Source organism: Mustela putorius, unplaced genomic scaffold, assembly GCF_011764305.1.
Source record: "Mustela putorius furo isolate JIRA1106 unplaced genomic scaffold, ASM1176430v1.1 tig00003853_pilon_pilon_pilon, whole genome shotgun sequence".
Taxonomy (NCBI): Eukaryota; Metazoa; Chordata; class Mammalia; order Carnivora; family Mustelidae; genus Mustela; species Mustela putorius.
The window spans coordinates 24,130,566-24,149,569 of record NW_025422005.1 but is presented as its reverse complement, the minus strand read 5'-3'; the positions used below and the strand labels follow the sequence as shown (position 1 = coordinate 24,149,569).

Below are 19,004 nucleotides of genomic sequence, written 5' to 3'. Positions count from 1 at the left end.
ACCATCCCTCTGGATCCGAGACGCCCTTGCCCCTCCTTCAGAGTCAGCTCAAACAGCACCTCCCTTGGGAAGCTTTCCTTGACTTTCCTGGGCTGATGTTAACTCCGATTTCCTATATACTGTACCATACACATGTACGTTGTGACAAGTGCTGGACTGCATCTGTCTATTGTAACGTATGTTTCCCTGTGACACTGGAACATCCATACAAGTAGAGACTACGTCTAGATGTACGCCTGGCTTTAGTTTAATGTTTGTTATGTCTGAGGCGCTCGATCAGTATCCTCACCGGTGTCCTTACTGAACTAACAAAGGTTCTTTCTTTCTTTCTTATTTTTTTTTAAAGATTCTATTTATTTATTTGACAGACAGAGATCACAAGTAGGCAGAAGAGGCAGCAGAGGGAGAGGGAGAAGCAGGCTCCCTGCTGAGCAGAGAGCCCAATGTGGGGCTCGATCCCAGGACCCTGGGATCATGACCTGAGCCAAAGGCAGAGGCTTTAACCCACTGAGCCACTCAGGCCCCCCTAACAAAGGTTCTTTAATGACTTTCCCTGTATGTTGCCTCCAAAGTCAAGGACAGCCTCTAATGGATTTAATGAAAATATTACAATGCAAACTAATAATAAGCTTTAGTACCTTGTTCTTTGGAATTTGATCTTGACATGGAGCTTGAGCTGATCAGCCATCAATCTTTCTTGCACCTCCGCTATACTCTGCATAACATTACTGTGACATCTAGAACACTACTTTGTGTATCTGTCTTTTCCTGCAAATTCTTTGAAGGCAGGGAGGGGCAATACTCATTTTCTTTTTTTAATCTGTATTTTATGGTACAGAGTCTGGTCTATAATTTGGTCTCAATAAAAGCTTGTTGGTGATAAAATATGTTCATTTCAGTCTAAAACCCACCATCTGAATAGAACATTCCAGTAAAGTCAGCAACAGAACAAGGATGCCCACTAATATCACTATTACTTAACACTGTTCTAAAGGCATTAGCTAAGGCAATTAACTTGAGAAAGAAACTACAAAAAGGACCGCTGGAAAGTAGGAGGTAAAATTATCATCATTTTCAGGTAATATGATTGTATACCTGGAAAATGCAAGAGATTCAAAAGCAAAACGACCACAAACAAGAAGCAGGGGAAAGAGGTTATAAAATGAGTATTAGAAATCAGTAACTTTCATATATACAAAAAAAAAAAACCCACATTAGATAAGAGGTACATGGAATAAAAGATTCCTGTTTATAATAGCACCAAAATTATAAAATACCTGGGAATAAATTTAACAAGAGGTGCATAAGACTCATAAGAAGAAAACTAAGAGACATAAGAGGAGACTATGGAAAGTCAAGACTTTTGAACTAAAAAATTCGACATATTGGGTGTTAGTTCTTCCTAAAATATATTATAATAACGTGACTGTAACAAAATACCAGCAGGTTATTTTAAGATCAATACAAGTTGCTGCTAAAGTTTTATGGAAAAATAAATAAGAATAGCTAGTTGAATTATGAAAAAGAAGAACAAATAGGGCAACAGGGTGGCTCAGTGGGTTAAGTCTCTGTCTTCGGCTCAGGTCATGATCTCAGGGTCCTGGGATCGAGCCCCACACTGGGCTTTCTGCTCAGCAGGGAGCCTGCTTCCCGGCCCCCCCCCACCGCCCCATCTGCCTCTCTGCCTACTTGTGATCTCTCTCTCTCTGTCAAATAAATAAATAAAAAGAAGAAGAACAAAGAGAAGGAATTAGCACCAACATCTATTTAATTATACTTCCTCATTAATTAAAACCGTGATGCTAGTGATAAAGAAAAAGGCCAGTGGAGTATATTTGAAAATCCACACATAAGCTCCAGTATCGGTGGGAATTTAATATATGATGAACTTGTGCTGAAAAAAATGAGCAGTTTAATAAGTGGCACTGAGGCAATTTTAGCCTTCCAGAAAAAAATAAATTAAGCTGGATTTACACTTCCCATCTCATACCAGGATAAATTCCATATGGATGGATCAAAGATTGGAAGTGTGAACAAAAAGCCATAGAAGTTCTAAGAGGAAATATGGGAGACGATAAACTCAGAGTGGGAAGGGCTTAGGACTCAAAATACAGAAGCCATAAAATAAAAGGTTGATACACTTGATTACATAAAGATGAAATAAAATCCTGCATGGGCAAAACATACCAGAAGCAAAGGCAAAAGACATAGGACAACATGGCAAAAAAGTCTATCAGAGAAAAGGGTCACCTCCACTGAGCTTCTAAGAAACTGGCAAGTCAGAAAACAATAACCCTAAGACAAAATGAGACAAAGGACAGTTCCCAGGAAAAGAAACACAAATGTACCTTATCATATGGAAAGTATGATTAACCTTGGTTATAAAAATATAAATGCACATTAAAACCACACTGATGGATCATTTTCCCCTCTCAAGGCAGCAAAAAATCCAAAAATATGATAATAATATTGATAAGAACAGGGAAAACAGGGGCACCTGGGTGGCTCTGTTGGTTGGGCATCCAAATGTGGTTTCCACTCAGGACACAGTCTCATGGGTCATGATATCATGGGTTGTGAGATCAAGCCCCGCATGGGACTTCACACTCAGTGTGGGGTCTGTTTTGGATTCTTTCTCTCCCTCTCCCTCTGCCCCTCCCCCCCCAACTCATGTGCTCTCTCTAAAAAAAAAAAAATAAATAAAATCTTAAAAAAAAAAAAAAAAGAATGTGGGAAAACAGGTACCCTCAATCATTACTGGTAGGAATATAAATTGATACAACCCCATGGGGTCAAACTTGCAATAGCTCTCAAAATTACAAATGCAGGGACACCTGGGTGGCTCAGTTGGTTGGACGACTGCCTTCGGCTCAGGTCATGATCCTGGAGTCCCGGGATCGAGTCCCGCATCGGACTCCCAGCTCCATGGGGAGTCTGCTTCTCCCTCTGACCTTCTCCTGGTTCATGCTCTCTCTCACTGTCTTTCTCTCAAGTAAATAAATAAAATCTTTAAAAAAAAAAATTACAAATGCGTATATTTTCTGACCAAGCAATTTCACTTCTGGGAATTTATCCTACAGGTTCACTGGTACATGATCAGAATGACACATGTACGCGGTTATTCACTGAAGAACTGTTTGTGATAGTGAACGGTCAGAAAAAAGTCCATGACTGGGGTATAGTTATATGGAAAGATGGTAATGATACGTAGTTAAGTTTTTTAGAAAGCAAACAATAGAGTATGTGCATATATACATACACGTATATGTGTATACATATATGTGTATATCTATATACACATATTCTATATATATACATATATATGTTTGTGTGTGCACACACACATATAAACACACACACACACATATATCTGTGTGTGTATATTATGTATATATATACACACATATGCAAGGGGAAAAAATCAGAAACTTTGAACCAGATTAACAAGAAACAACAATGGTTGTGAGCTGGAAGTTAGCTTCAGGAGGCAGGAAAAAAGAATGGGATGGGGACTTTGCATGGTATACTTTTAAATATTTTGAGATCTGAATAATAAAAGTATATTCAAAAATAAAAATTTTTTAGAGTTTGTCAAACAAGTGGGTACAATATTAATGAGTCTCACAGTTAGATCGAGGCTGTAATTCAAGATTAAGACATGTTAGAAGCAGCCAGAATAATGATATTCTGTATCTTTACTTAAGTCAAGATTCATGCGCTAAATGAACAAGTGACAAATTAATACTCCATCATGCAAAGTCAAGAGGTTGTATTTCTTGGGGGAGAGAAAGAGAGACAAGGAACCCAGCCACTTGCAGGTAAATGAACAGCTACTCTATTTGCAACTGTCGGTCCGGTTAATGGCGTCAATGCCATGAGGAGAGCAGGAATGGGAAGGAAGGAAAAGATGCAAAATACCTGAATGGGAAAATAAATCCATGGGTCTTGATGGTTGATGGAAAAATTCTACTACATATGTTCAGAAAGCCTCACAGCAGTCACCCAGATACTCTGTAATTTATTTAATTTGCCAGATTGTACTAGAGGGTACCACAACCTGTCACTGGCTGTGGAAGGCTAGAAGGCTATAAAGAGAACGCAGTGATTTGTAAAGCCTAGGTGTTTGGTGGTATCACTAACAGAAATTAGGAAGTCGGGAGGAAGGGCTGGTTTAGGGGGAAAGGAATGGCTTTGGTTTTAAGTACTTCGGTTTTGAGTGGGAAATCAGGTAGCAAGGGCCACTGGAAATGCTGATCCGAAGCTCAGGGGTAAGTTGGACCTGAAGACAGAGAAGTAGAAGATATTTGCCAAGACAGATGGAGGGGCTCACCGGAAGCAGAGGCAGAGATGAGAACCTAGCGACTGCCCTTGCCTGTGGCGTCAGATGGGGACGAGGAGCCAGTTCTACAGAGACTTACGGGGAGAAACGGGAGAGCCTGGTGACCATTAGCCAAGGTGGGAAGTTTCAAGAAGCAGTGAAGGGATCAACTCAATGAGAAAAAGGGCCACAGACAATAATAAAAGCAGCAATATATATTGTCTTTAATCTTCACACATGGCAACATATCAGGTAGGTGCCACCATTGTCCCCATTGGACAGAGAAGGATATTAACCAAGACAGTGACTCCAAAGCCCCAGGACCTAACTGCTAAGCCGTCCTGCACAGCTGTCGGGGCAAGGGCCAGGAGACCTGACACTGGTTCTACCACTCAATTAGCTCTATGTCCACAGACTTCACCTTTACCTTCCCAGGCTGCGTTTCCTTCTCTACAAATTGAGGCTACTGGTCTAGATCATCTCTAGCTCTTACGTCAGATGAATCTTTGATTAAGGTAGGATGGAGGAGATACACCCACAAGGGAGGCAATGAATTAAAAATTGAGCAATAAGTGAACAGGGAGACCTGGCCAAGAAAACTAGAACGTTGAGTGTTTTATATAGTAACTGTTCAAGCAACAAATCCATACTCTGATTATATAAAACCTATAATTGCAAAACTCGACTTTCTCTCCATATATTTAAGATAGGTATAATATCAAGAATTAAAATGGCTCATACCTGAAAATTTATGAACGCTGCTCTTGAAACCCTGCTAAGTCAATTGAGTGGAGTAAAAAAGGGAAGATTCCAAGTCAAACACACTCTGTATATGAAGGGTTGTCCTGTAGAGAAAGCAAATAGCTGTTTATAATGTACTTTTGTAATTAGAGACAGAAACATCTGCTAAGGTACTTAATAGCTACTTATTTAAATAAAACTATATGGCAGCACTGCTCCAGTGAACTAGATCATCGGCACAGATGAAGAATGAACAGAAATAAACAGACTAGCTTATTTTTAACTGAATCCTTAATATGAAAATCTGCAAGAAGTGATTTCTGATATTATAATGGATTACAGCCAATGGCAAGCAGACATACTTTTTAACTTTGACAATGAAATAAACTTCTGAAGACAAAAGCTGTTCAAAGGCAGGCTAGCAGATCAGGTTATGACAACAGCAACATATGTCACATCACTCTTTTCCTGCAAGTGCCATTAATAGGATTTGCAAGAAAACCAAACAGAAGAGCTTTAAAGACTCAACTTGAAAAATTCAACATTTCTAAAAGACTGTACGGTTGCAGGAAGTGGGGGGAAAAAAATCCTACCGCATATGTTCAGAAAGTCCTACTGGAGTCACCCAGATCTTTTATAACTTACTCAGTTTGCCAGATTGCACCCGAGTATACCACAATTTGTAATATCAGCTGTAACAACCTGTTAACAATTTTTCAGTTTTTACTCTATTCCAGACATTTTTAATTACTAAAAAAAAAAAAAATCTGTTGGATTGTTTTCTTTGTTGACCATGAAGTTTTGTTAATCAAGGAGAGTGTGAGGCTTTATGTCCATAGGCAGTGGAAAATGAATTTGATGCTTTTTAAACCAATCAATTAAGCTAAGAGTTCTCACCAAAAAATTATTGACTAAAGTAATAGAATCACTTTTTAAGACAATATGTATTTTTTCTGATTAGAATATAAAACTAAGTATTGTATACTTACAGAAAATTTTAGAAAACACAGGCAAATAGAAAGAAGAAAACAAATTTAAATAATTTTATTTTTTAAAAGATTTTATTTATTTATTTGACACAGAGAGAACACAAGTAGGGGGAATGACAGAGGCTTCCTGCTGAGCAGGGAGCCCTACATGGGGCTCGATCCTAGGACCCCAGCATCACGACCTGAGCTAAAGGCAGACGCTTAGCTGACAGAGCCACCCAGGGACCCCTAAACTGACATAATTTTTAAAAAGATTTTATTAATTTATTTTGTCAGAGAGATCACAAGCAGGCAGAGCAGCAGAGGGAGAGGGAGAAGCAGGCTCCCTGCTGAGCAGAGAGGTGGATGCAGGACTCGATCCCAGGACCCTGGGATCATGACCTGAGCTGAAGGCAGTCGCTCAACTCACTGAGCCACCCAGGCGCTCCATTAATTTTTAAATGAGTATCCTGAAAACACCCACAGAGAAAGGAGAGCTGCTCAGATATATTTAAACTAGTAAAATGATTCCATTACCTACCCACTTGTGAGGAGGTCTGGATTCTGGCAACTTAAATCATTCAAAACATTTTGTTGCCTTTAGGCTTACAAAATTTTTTGAGCAGAAAACTAGTTGGGGGAACAAAATTAATAATTTTTTAGAACAACTCCTTGCGACACTAAAAGCTCATCTATCACCTAGCCCCACTGAGCACTCAGGAAAGGGTACTTACCGGGAGAACTATAGCTTTACTATTTCAACAATGGTACTTAACAGTACACTAACTAGTACTGGGTCTGTGCAGTGACAAGCAAAGTTAATTCTGTGGCTTTTTAAGAAAACTGATTTCTGGACATAGGCTATGCCCTGCGTAGTTTTTACACATTGAAACATATCATTTTTAGGAATAACCACCATTTCTACTCTAGCAGATATTTTTTTTTTAAAGATTTTATTTATTTATTTGACAGAGAGAGAGAGATCACAAATAGGCAGAGAGACAGACAGAGAGAGAGAGGAGGAGAAGCAGGCTCCCTGCTGAGCAGAGAGCCCCATGCGGGACTCGATCCCAGGCCCCTGGGATCATGACCTGAGCCGAAGGTAGAGGCTTAACCCACTGAGCCACCCAGGCGCTCCTAGCAGATATTTTTAAAAAACAAATTTTTTAAAGTAGATTCCACACCCAACATGGAGCTTGAACTTGCCACCCTGAGATCCAGAGTCACGTGCGCGCTCTACTGACAGAGCCGGCCAAGCACCCCTACCCTAGCAGATGTTAGCTGGTTTGTGTATTAACCTTCAGCATCCTTTCCAACTTCCTTTTGGAAAATAAAAAAGCACATTTCCCAGACTCCTTTACGGTTCAGTTTCCCCATGTGAAACAGAATTCATCCATCAGATGTTCTTCTGTGAGATCTAGAAGACAGAAATGAGGCAGGGGCCATCTTTCTGCTACTTAGGCATTAATGCTGGCAAGTACATTTATGGAAACACTGGATTTTCCTGCAAAGCCTTCCAGGGTCCAGAGCTTCATGGCTGTTTAGAGACAAGTTTGGTAGCGACAACCGTACCCAGTTGGTGGGTACTGAGGGGCAGTTTCAGAGAAGCAATCTCTTGACCCTTGAACTGCAGCTAGCAATGCCATCTGGAACACAGCAGGGCCAGTGGTGGCCTCCTGATTCCCTCCCCCGGAGGGCCTGCTTGCAGTCTGGTTCTGGGAATGATTTCTGCAGGCCCCGCCTGGAGCCCATTCCTTCCAGCCTTCCCAGTGATTTTGTAAGCACTCAATTCCCTTTAGTAAACCAGCTAAAACTCTAGAGCGGTGTCTTCTTCCTGCCACGAGGCCCAGATGACAGACTAATACATCAATTACCTCGAACTTTAAGCAGACAGGTGAGTAGTGTGTGAACAGCAGGACTGGTCAGTATGCAGGGGTACAGGCTCTAGACTCAGACTGTCCAGGTGCAAATTCTGGCTCTGCCACACATTAACTAGATAACATGGGAATTTAACCTTCTAGAGCCTCAGTTTCTCCATCTGTAAAATGGAATCATAGAAATATCTTCTAGGGTGCCTGGGTGACTCAGTGGGTTAAAGCCTCTACCTTCGGCTCAGGTCATGGTCCCAGGGTCCTGCTCAGCAGGGAGCCTGCCTGCTTCCCCACCTCCTCTGCCTGCCTCTCTGCCTACTTTTGATCTCTGTCAAATAAATAAATAAAATCTGAAAAAAGAAAGAAAGAAAGAAAGATCTTCTAGAGCTACAGGACAGAGTAAAAGAGAAAAATCATCTAAGTAAAGTGCTTACAACAGTGCTTTGTTTATACCAAGCCCTTGATAGATGTTATTATTATGGTAATCATCATCATCATCATGACTATTATTAATTACACAGACCGCTTTAAACTCTTTAACTGCATAGAAAACGTAAACATTTTATAACTTTACTACCACAGATTTTCTTGAAGCCTGTAAAATGCTAAGTTCTACAAAAGTGAATGCAGAAGAAAACGTGACTGGGTCCCTCGTTTTCGTGTGCTCAGAGAGAGTGATCTTTTCAAAATCACAGTGTACATGAAGTGGGCAAAGCTCTGTTCTAGCTGGCCTGAAGCAGTTAAGGTTACTCTAACTCGCTATTGTGGACCTCACCCCAAGGAAGAGTTATTCTGTAGAAACGGCTGTTGCCATATTACCATTTCAAACACTGCCTCATTAATGATGCTCTAGGAATCAGGGTGTTTGCTATGCAGAATTTTTTCCCCCAGCTTCATTAAGAAGTAATTGACAAAACTGTAAAGTATTTAAAGGTACATTATGATGCTCTGATACATATACACTGTGAAAGGAGTCCCTCCATCTAGATAATGAACACATCATCATCTCACTCACACTGATCCGCTGGTATTGGGGTTTGGTGTGTTTTCTTGTTGTTGGTTGTTTATTTTTGTGAGAACACTTAAGCTCTACTCTCTTAGCAAATTTCAATTATACCTAACAGTGTTATCGACTATAGTCACCATGTTATATATTAGATCCTCAGGCCTTACTCATCTTATAGCTGAAAGTTTGTGCCTTTTTACCAGCCTCTTCCTATTTCCTCCATCCTCTAGCCCCTCACAACCACTTTTCTAGTTGGTTTCTAGGAGTTTCGCTTTGTTTTTGAGATTCCACCTATAAGTGATAACCTGTAGTATCTATTGGTCTTTCTCTATTTGGTTTATTTGACTTTGCATAATACTCTCAGGGTCTGTCCCTGTTGTTGCAAACTACAGGATTTCTTTCTTTTTCGTGGCTGAATATTAATCCATTACATATATCTCTCTCACATCTTCTTTACCCATCCATCCCTTAACAGACACATAGGCTGGTCTGTTACTCAGATTTTTTTCCAATGTTATCACAGGGGCACCTGGGTGGCTCAGCCGGTTAAGTGTCTGCCTCTTGGTTTCGGTTTGGGTAGTGAACTCAGGGTCCTGAGAGGGAGTCCCATGTTGGGCTCTGTGCTCAGGATGGAGTCTGCTTGGGATTCTCTCTCTCTCTTCTCCCTCTGCCCCTCCTCTTCATGTGTGAGCTCCCTCTCAAATAAATAAATCTTTATATTTTTTAAAGATTTTATTTATTTATTTGACAGAGAAAAATCACAAGTAGGCAGAGAGGCAGGCAGAGAGAGAGAGGAGGAAGGAGGCTCCCTGCCAAGCAGAGAGCCCGATCTGGGACTCGATCCCAGGACCCTGAGATCATGATCTGAGCCGAAGGCAGAGGCTTAACCCACTGACCCACCCAGGGGCCCTCAAATAAATAAATCTTTAAAAATAATGTTATCACAGAGGAGATTTCATGAGAATAGGATCTGTACTCCACAAGATTTGCTATCTGAAAGTTAAAATTTTAGTGTTTAGGCTTAGGATACTATTCTAATGTACATATTAAGAAGATCTTAGATAAAACTATGGCCTTGTTTGGTTTGTAAGTATCTTCTGATGATGGAAAATACATGGCAGATTTTGAAATAAAGCTTCCCCCAAATATTCTGAAACCGTAAGAACCTTTTATTGCAACTTATCCAACAGAACCAGTGAGATAGGGGGAACTGAAGCAGATACAAAAGTGTTTGTCATACCCTTGATGGTTCAGACACTGCTGAGAGCCAAGCATGCAACAGCACTGGAGGCCTTTCTGCAGGGTTAGAAAAACAATGGAAAGAGAGCAACTTCAACCTTTGACTTGATGATTACTTTTACACTGTTCTGAACGCCATATAGCTATCTATGTTTCCCTTTCCTATCCTTTTTTAAAGCAAAGATCTTTTATACTATTTTTAGGAGAAGGGCATATATTTTAAAAAAAGGAGAAATGTATTCATTCAATACATAATCATCGAGCACCAACTCTGTGCCAGGCTCTCTCTAGCTCTGGGAAAGGTCAGTGCTCTGGAACACCTCAGTATCTGTAAGGAGAAAGAGTCAGAGAAAGAGCAAGATGGAGAAGAAAGAAGCTTTTAAACCAAGTAACACTACAATGAAGAAAATACTCCTAGCACAAGGAAACTCTGAAACCAAGGAAGTAAATGACTGTGTCTAGAAGTGTCCAGAAGTTCCCAAAGGCAGTGCCAGTGGAGTGGGTCTTGAAGCATGAGTAGAAGTTCATTCAGGAAACAGAGGTCAAAGGGCACAGCACCAAGGGCAAAGGCACAGGTAGGTATGAAACAGCGTGCCTTCTTTGGGGATGATAAAAATGCTGCTGTGGCTACAGACATGGGACCTGTAGAGGCCTACTGGAAAAGAAAAAAAGAAAGAAAAATGTAGGCACCAGATCCCAAAGCCCCTCCACTTTTGAAGGTTTGGGACATTTTTGAAGGATTTTAAGAAGAGTGACATCATTGCAGATCTACTACTGACTGTGGGACTTAGTCAAGCTACTTAATTCTGTGCATCAGTTTCTTCTTTGTAAAATGAGGATATTGACTGTTAAGAGGCTCTAAGGAAGTCTGTTAAGAGGATTAAATAAGATAATAGCTAAGATTAATAAGATTAATAGCAATAAGAAATAAATTGAGACAAATAGCAAAAGCACATAAAGATACGTTTAACATCATTGGTCAGCAGGGAAATGCAAATCAAAATCACAGTAAGATACCACTTCACATCCACTAGGATCGCTAGAATAAACACGTGCACACACACACACACACACACGCACACATAAGTGTTGGCCAGGATCTGGACAAATCAGAACCGTCATACACTGCTGGTGGGAAAGTAAAATGATTAAGCCATTTTGGAAAACAGTCCGGCAGTTCCTCAAATGATTAAATATAGAGTTATCAGAGGATCCTGCAATTCCATGCCCAGGTGTATCTCCAAGAGAAATGAAAATGTATGTCCCTACAGAAATCTGTATACAAATGTTTGTTGCAGCATTATTCATAATAGCTAAAAGATGGAAACATCACAAATGTCCATCACCGGGAAAATGGAATAGCCGTAAGATAGAATGTTATTCAACCTTTTTAAGGAAAAAAGTACTGGTACGTGTTATATGACAGATGAACTCTGAAAACATTCCGCTAAGTGAAAGAAGCCAATCACAAGACCACATACTATATGACTCAATTCATATAGAGAGTAGACACTTAGTTGCCTGGGGCTGGGAAGGGGGTGTGGGGAGGGGGCTGAGTGGAGAGGCCTGAGAGCTAAAGGGTACGTGTTTCCTTTTGAGGTGATGAAACTGCTCTGAAATTGACTGTGGTGACAGTTGTACAGAAGGAATAGAGTGAAAATCACTGAATTTTATACTTTAAATAGGTGAATTGTATAATTCATAATATGTGTATATAATATAACATATTATATAATATATTGTATAATACAATAATAATAATGATACAATACTATGAATTGTATTTCAATAAAGCTATTAAAAACCAGTTATATAATCCAGTGACTCTACTCCTAGACATATACCCAAGATCAATGAAAATATATGTCCACAAAAAATCTTGTAGTACACAGATGTCCACAGAGGCATTATTCATAGTAGCCCAAACACAGAACCAACTCAAATGTCTATCATTTGAATGGAAAAGCAAAACATGACACATTTACACAACAGAACATTATTTAGCCATGAGCAGGAACCAAGGACTGATACTTGCTGTAACATGGGTGAACATTAAAAACCGCAAGCTAAGTGAAAGGAGCTAGTTACAGAAGACCATAGATTTTATGACCGTGGAGAGATGACAGAGACAGAGTAGGTTAGTGGTTGTTATGGGTGGAGGGAGATGCAGCAGTGGAGAGTGACTGCTAATGGGTATGAGGTTTCTTTATACTATGGTGAAAACGTTCTGGAATTAAAGAATGGTGATGGTTGTGCAACTCTACGACTACACTAAAAAACACTGAATTGTACACTTTATTTACTTATTTTTTTAAAGACATGGAAAAATCTTTCTTTAAAAAAGATTTTATTTATTTATTTATTTGTTGAGAACGAGCACAAGCAGAGGGAGCAGCAGGCAGAGGCAGCAGCAGACTCCCAGCTGAGCAGGGAGCTGGATGTGGGACTTGATCCCAGGACTCTGGGATGCTTAACCGACTGAGCCACCCAGGCATCCCTACACTTTATTTTTTAAGATTTTATTTATTAATTTATTTGAGAGAGAGCAAGCAAGCAAGCGCACATGACAGCGGGGAGAAGGGGAAGGGGCAGAGAGGGAGGGAGGAAGAGAGGCTCAAGCAGACTCCATGCTGAGGGTAGAGCCCCAAGCAGGGCTCAACCCCATGACCCTGAAATCATGACCTGAGCTGAAACCAAAGTCAGACGTTTAACCGACTGAGCCACCTAGGTGCCCTCTGAATTTACTTTAAAAGGGTGAATTTTCTGACATGTGAGTTATATCTCAATGAAAATAACTAATATTTGAATGTGCACTTGGCGCTGTGCTAAACACTGTACTCTCATCTTATTGTGGTCCTCACAGAAGCTGAAACTGAGCCATAAGGAAATTCTTCAAAAATTTTCCAAAATTGCACAGGAACAAGTGGACAGAGACTGGAGTTCTGGCTGACTGACCCCAAACCAACACTCCTGAGTCCTGCACTCTTCTGACCATAGCGTGTGCACAATGCCTGGCATGCAGCTAGGGCTCAACAAATATTAGGTATTATTGTTATTATGATCCAATTTGCGTACCCAGGCGAAAACCTGAGACACCACGGCGGGAAAGAAACAGTGGAAGAGGCAGGGCCAAAGAGACCAATTTAAAGCTCAATATAGGGAGCCTGGGGGGCTCAGTTGGTTAAGCAACTGCCTTCAGCTCAAGTCATGATCCTGGAGTCCCAGGATGGGGTCCCACATCAGGCTCCCTGCTCAGCAGGGAGTCCGAATCTCCCTCTGAACTTCACCCTCTCATGCTCTCCCTCTCTCTCATTCTCAAATAAATAAATAAAATCTTTTTAAAATTGTCGAAGCAAGACACGGTGAGGAACTGACAGGAGGTAGAACTGTAGGAAGGAGCAAAAGCAGGAACTTCTACGAAAAAATAGGAATTGTCCTATAGGTTGGGTTCATTTACCATGTGATAATATTTACAACCACAGGACATTAACATAACCTGCATTTACAACTGTACTCAAGTCATTAAGAAAGATTAAATTTGGGGTGCTTGGGTGGCTTAGTCAGTTAAGCATCTGACTCTTGATTTCAGCTCAGGTCATGATCTCAGGGTTGTGAGGTGGAGCTTTGGTAAGTCACCTTGCTGGGTGTGGAGGCTGCTTGGGATTTTTTTTCTCTCCCTTGCTCTGCCCCTCCCTACCCTCTCTCTAAAAAAAAAAAAAAGTAAAAGAAGACTGTGGGCTCCAACACCATCTCTTTTAAGATACATAGTCATTAAACTAGAATTTAGTATGTCCCATCAGGGTCACCAAAACCATCTCATTAGCTTCCTTAGCAAAAATCCCTGAGTCATAAAGAACTTGAGCTAACTAGCATGGTAATTGTATTCTTCAGTGGATGAACGTCTTTTAACCCTGGAAAGATTTAGAATTAAGTATAAAAATGTTTAAAAAGGGGTGCCTGGGTGGCTCAGTGGGTTAAGGATCTCAGAGTCCTAGGTTCGAGCCCAGCATCAGGCTCTCTGCTCGGCAGGGAGCCTGCTTCCCCCTCCCCCGCTCTCTCTCTGCCTGCCTCTCTGCCTACTTGTGATCACTCTCTGTCAAATAAATAAATAAAATCTTTTAAAAAAAATTAAAAGAAAAAAAAGGAGGCGAGACAGTCATGCGTTATCTATCTACGGAAAGAGTGTTCCAGGCAGATGGGACTGTAAAGATTCTAACATGGCGCAGAGAGGGCTGGAGGACTAGAGAGAGGAAAGAGAAATGGACTCAGAAAGGAAGAGTGACAGTGCAGCAGGTAGGACATCATAGGACCATCTTTTATAAGGCTTTGGCTTTTAATATGAGTAAAATGGGAACCACTGTAAATGGGGAGGCACTAACCATTTTTGGGCAAAGAAGTGACAAAAACTTCCCTCGAGGGGAATAAAAAAAAAAAAACTTACATCAAATCCTTTAGATATTATGAACATATAATTATGTCACTGAAAGGGTTAAGCCTATTAAACAGAAACCCAGTTTCAAATAGACTTATAGAGGATGAATCAAGTATCATGGGGTCAGAAATTTACATGGGGTACAGAAATTTACCTCAAGGAGCCCAGGTACTCAGGATGCCTTCTGCTGACATCTTGCAGTCTAACCCACATGTGCGCAATTGGCTAAGGGTTGCAGGTTAGATGGTTAGGTCTCATTTGCCACTGCTGTGGCCAGAGAGGTTCCCAGGAATAAAGATCTCTGATCCCTAGTTATCAGCGAAGAGCTCTTGCTCCAGGGGTCCCATAAACCCACCCATACTTGAGGCTTTGGGAAGGTGGGACAAGAGAGTAAGTTTGAGCCTTGTCTCCCCTGTTGAGGATTTTGGACTTCGTTCTGATAAAGATCAACTAAGGTTTTTAGAGCAGGAAAGCAAAGTGACCGACACGCTTTCCAGAAGACTCTGGAGGTGCTTTTAGGAGGGAACGAAGAACAAGAACAGGAGGCAGGGGCTTTGGGAGACTGCCATCGTTCACCTTCTGGTTCAACGCTTACATTCCGCACTTAACGCATTTCCTCATCTGGAAAGTGGAATAACCATCGACCTGACCGGGTGGCTGTTTTATGTGAAATTAAGTGAAATAATTCATATAGGCGAAGGCGCTCCATTTACTAAATAAACTTCCGCAAACAGGAACGTTTATTGAGAACAGAACACAGGCGTGCGTAGTTAAAAGCCCACTAGGTGGGAAAATACTGCTTCCAAAGACGTCTTAAACGAAAACCAACACAATGTTTTATATCAATTATATCTCTCTTTTTTTTTTTTTTTTAAGAGAGAGAGAAGGAAAGAAAACCTAACACGTCTTGGAAAGGTGTGGAGTCTGGCTTCTGGCACAATCCATGTGAAATAAGCGCATTGTAAGGGGAAGGAGCCAAACCGCTAACTAACTTATAAAAGAGGCAGTCTGCACGGATGGAAGGTGCGTTTGTGCGGTTCCGTCATAACCCAAAAATTATGGCTCCGTATGTGTTGGGTGTAGCAAGTCTGCCTTCGGTTCTGAGCCCAGATCTGTTGCATCACGATATAAAACCAAAGGATGGAGGATGGAGGAGAAACTCGGACTACTACCCAGGGAGCCACCTTCCCGAGGAAGTGCCCGGGGCGCGGGGAAGCAGCGCCGGGACCCCAGCCCGCCCGCCCCCCGCCGCCCCATTGGGCGGGCCGCCCGTCACTCGCCGCGCAGCCCGAGCCCGGCCGGCCGCCGACCCTCCCGGAGTCCGCGGCGCCCGACGGCTCCACACTCGCCGGGCGCCGTCCCCGCGCCGCCTGTCCGCCGCCACCGCCGCCGCCGCCAGGAGGCTCCGCGCGCCTTCCCGCCTTTCCCCGCTCCGCGGTCGGGCCGGGCCGGGCCGGGCGGGCGGCGAGGCGGGCGCGGGCGGCGACGGCGCGGCCATTGTCCCGCAGCCCCTCCCGGGCGCGCAGGAGGGGCTGGCCGGGCGGGGCGGCCGCGGGGAGGGCCGGCAGCGGGGTACCGAGCCCGTGCGCCCCGGCGCCGCCCGCCTCTCCCCGCGGGCCGCCGCCCCGAGGCCGGGCCCCCGCCGCCAGCCGCCCGCCGCCCGCGCCGCCTTTGTGGCCGTCCCCAGCCCCTCGGAGCCGGCGCGCCGCCGCCGCCACCAACGCCGCCTCTGCGCCGGGGGCTGCAAATGGCGCCCGGCCGCCTCTGCGCCTCCCGCCGCTCTGCCGGCCCGGGGGACGTCTGGGGGCGCCGCGCCCGGGCCGCATCCCGCCGCCGCCGCCGCCCGCCGCCCGCCCTCCGCCCGCAGCCAGGCTCGCGGCCCGTCCCGGCAGCCCCGACGCCCCGCCCGCCCTCCGCCGCGCCGCGCGCAGCCACTTACCGCGGGCCGCGGCGCACCGGCGGGTCGCGCGCGCGGGCTGGGGGAGGATTCCTGGACCTCGGCAGGGGAAATACCCACTTTCGAAGCCGCTCCTTTGCGCCCTAAAACAAGTAGCCCCAACGTGAGAGAAACAAAAGGTATTTGCTGACGTGGGCGTTGGACAGAAACGCCCGAGGGCTGGGGACACAATTAAAGGGGCAACGCACAGATTTCAGGCACCAACCAGCGGCTTCGCCCACTCCCCCTGCCCTTGCCTACACCCCACTGCACCCTCCAGAGGCTCCGGGGTGCCCAGGTTCCCTGGCCGTTGACCACGGAATCATTATTTAGTCAGGAGCTTAAATTTAAAATTGTACTTTACGTTGGGAAAGGCGCCTCCGGAGGGCAGAAGGGCTGGATTTCTAGGATCTGGGGAATTTGGTTTAGGAAAGAGGGAGGGACTTAGGCGTGCCCACAATTACTGTATAAGTACATGTGACATTATTGTACTTAAGTTTAGCAACGTCAAATGTAAGCGATTTCACAGAATTACCTTTACTGAAGCCCTTGTTTTGATTGGGGATAACCTTTTCTAAACCTCTATAGGTCACAAGCATTCTATTTGAAGAGGAAAACCCAGAGAGTCAGATAAGAGAAAATAATTCCTAAGTTCAGAGAAAATATAAAACCAGTAAAAATAGCAGGTTTTGTGTTTTCCAATACAAAAATTCATTGTACATCGACTTTCTTTTGCCATATTTATGGCCCTCAGTGCAAACAAGTTATATATTTGCTAAAAATCCCAAGTCACTGAATTTTCACTGCAACTACAGAAACATGAATTCTTCAAATTAGTTTCTAGTTCCTTATGTTGGGTCAGGTACTGAAAAGCACTGTGATGCAATAAAACTGGAAAAATTGTCAAAACCTTCCATTTTTCGATGGCTTCCTCTTATATGTCATACTCAGTCAAATTGGACAAAGCTCATTGGTTCAATCAACAATTCGCTGTGCATTTTGAGGATTGAATGCACTAGGAGAGGGATAAAAATATTCACAACATTTCTTAATGTCACGTCCTTATTGCTGTAGAGGTGTTTTGCTATTTACCTGCATTCCTTCACATTCGGAACAGGTAAATGGAAACATGTTTGAAAACACTAAGTATCAGGAGGGTTTGGATGTATTCAAGCTACTTTGCAAGCATCCCCATTGAGAATTCTCCCAGAATGCAAGGGTTTTTTTTTGCTTTTTTTTTTTTTTCAGACTTCATTAATTAGAACATGCAGAAGAGTTCTACAAACTTGTTCCTCCAGAGAGCACATCAGATGGGTGATAAACACTTTGTTGCCAGGAAGAAGTAATAGGAGTTTTCCCCCTTCCCTTTCCATTTCCTAGCTTCTAAAACTCATTTATATATTTGGAGAATCCCTGACGTTGTGATTAATTGGTGGCAGGTAGAATCTGCCTCCTAATAGAATCTGGAAATGCCAATGACTTGCTTTCCCAGAATTCCCTACAGCAAGGATAGAGCCCATGCTCCACACTTTGATAATCAGATGCACACACTTTGAAGAGGGAGCTCAAGGAAACTTTTTTTTGCAGCGCGGATAACTACAGCAAGATCATATCTCTGGGTGCCATGTGGCAGGGCTGCTAAGGGCAGCATCCGCTGTCCAGGGCCAGTGCTATCAGTGGTGGCAGCTGCCGCGTATCTGTTTGCTGGGATCAGTGTTGCTAGCCTCACCAGGCCAGCTTTGTGCTATGACTTGGCTGTTGTTTATACCTGCCTAGCAGAGCCTCCAATCCCTGTGCTCTGCTCTCTCTGGGATTCTGTGAACTTTTAATACATTCGTTTCTGCTTAAATTAGCCATGGCCGGTCTCTGTGCAGCTAAGAGCCCTGACCAGTACAAAATGTTAAGATGGCTTCTGGCCCTATGGCATGGATCTTAATCGATAGAATTGTTAGAGGTAAAATGTTGTCACTGGTATCCTCTGGATGGGAATTAGAACCATGGGTATGGATAGAGAGAGAACACAGAGTGAGAAGAGAAGAAGGCTTAGAATTGAGCTGTACCATTTCGTCACCCAGGGGCTGGTTAGAGGAGGGTGAAATTGCAAATGACATCAAGAAGCAACTAGAGGGGCGCCTGGGTGGCTCAGTGGGTTAAGCCGCTGCCTTCGGCTCAGGTCATGATCTCGGAGTCCTGGGATCGAGTCCCACATCGGGCTCTCTGCTCAGCAGGGAGCCTGCTTCCTCCTCTCTGCCTGCCTCTCTGCCTACTTGTGATCTCTCTCTGTCAAATAAATAAATAAAATCTTTAAAAAAAAAAGAAGAAGCAACTAGAGAGGAAGGAAGTGGCCTGGGGTGCCACCTGGGATGGTATCATAGAAAGTCAGAGAAGAGTAACTCCAAAAGGAAGAACTGGACAGCGGTGTTAAATACTTCTCTTAACAGACTAACCCAAAGTGTCTATTCAATTTAACAACTCGGAGATCATTGACTTCAA

General features: G+C 43.2%; 1 protein-coding gene across 6 annotated transcripts in view; it reads right to left on the bottom strand.

Moving 5' to 3' along the window:
• The window catches only part of ZBTB8A (zinc finger and BTB domain containing 8A), a 66,341-nt gene extending 49,412 nt beyond the window's left edge, over positions 1-16,929 (bottom strand). For 2 of the 6 annotated variants that reach the window (XM_045064122.1, XM_045064121.1), the window contains exons 1-2: positions 16,515-16,856; positions 5,060-5,163 (exon numbers count right to left, since the gene is read on the bottom strand). The gene's annotated coding sequence lies outside the window, so the exon portion shown is untranslated. The other 4 variants (XM_045064125.1, XM_045064123.1, XM_045064124.1 and 1 more) reach the window with 4 other exon arrangements.
• Positions 16,930-19,004: the final 2,075 nt, after the last annotated feature.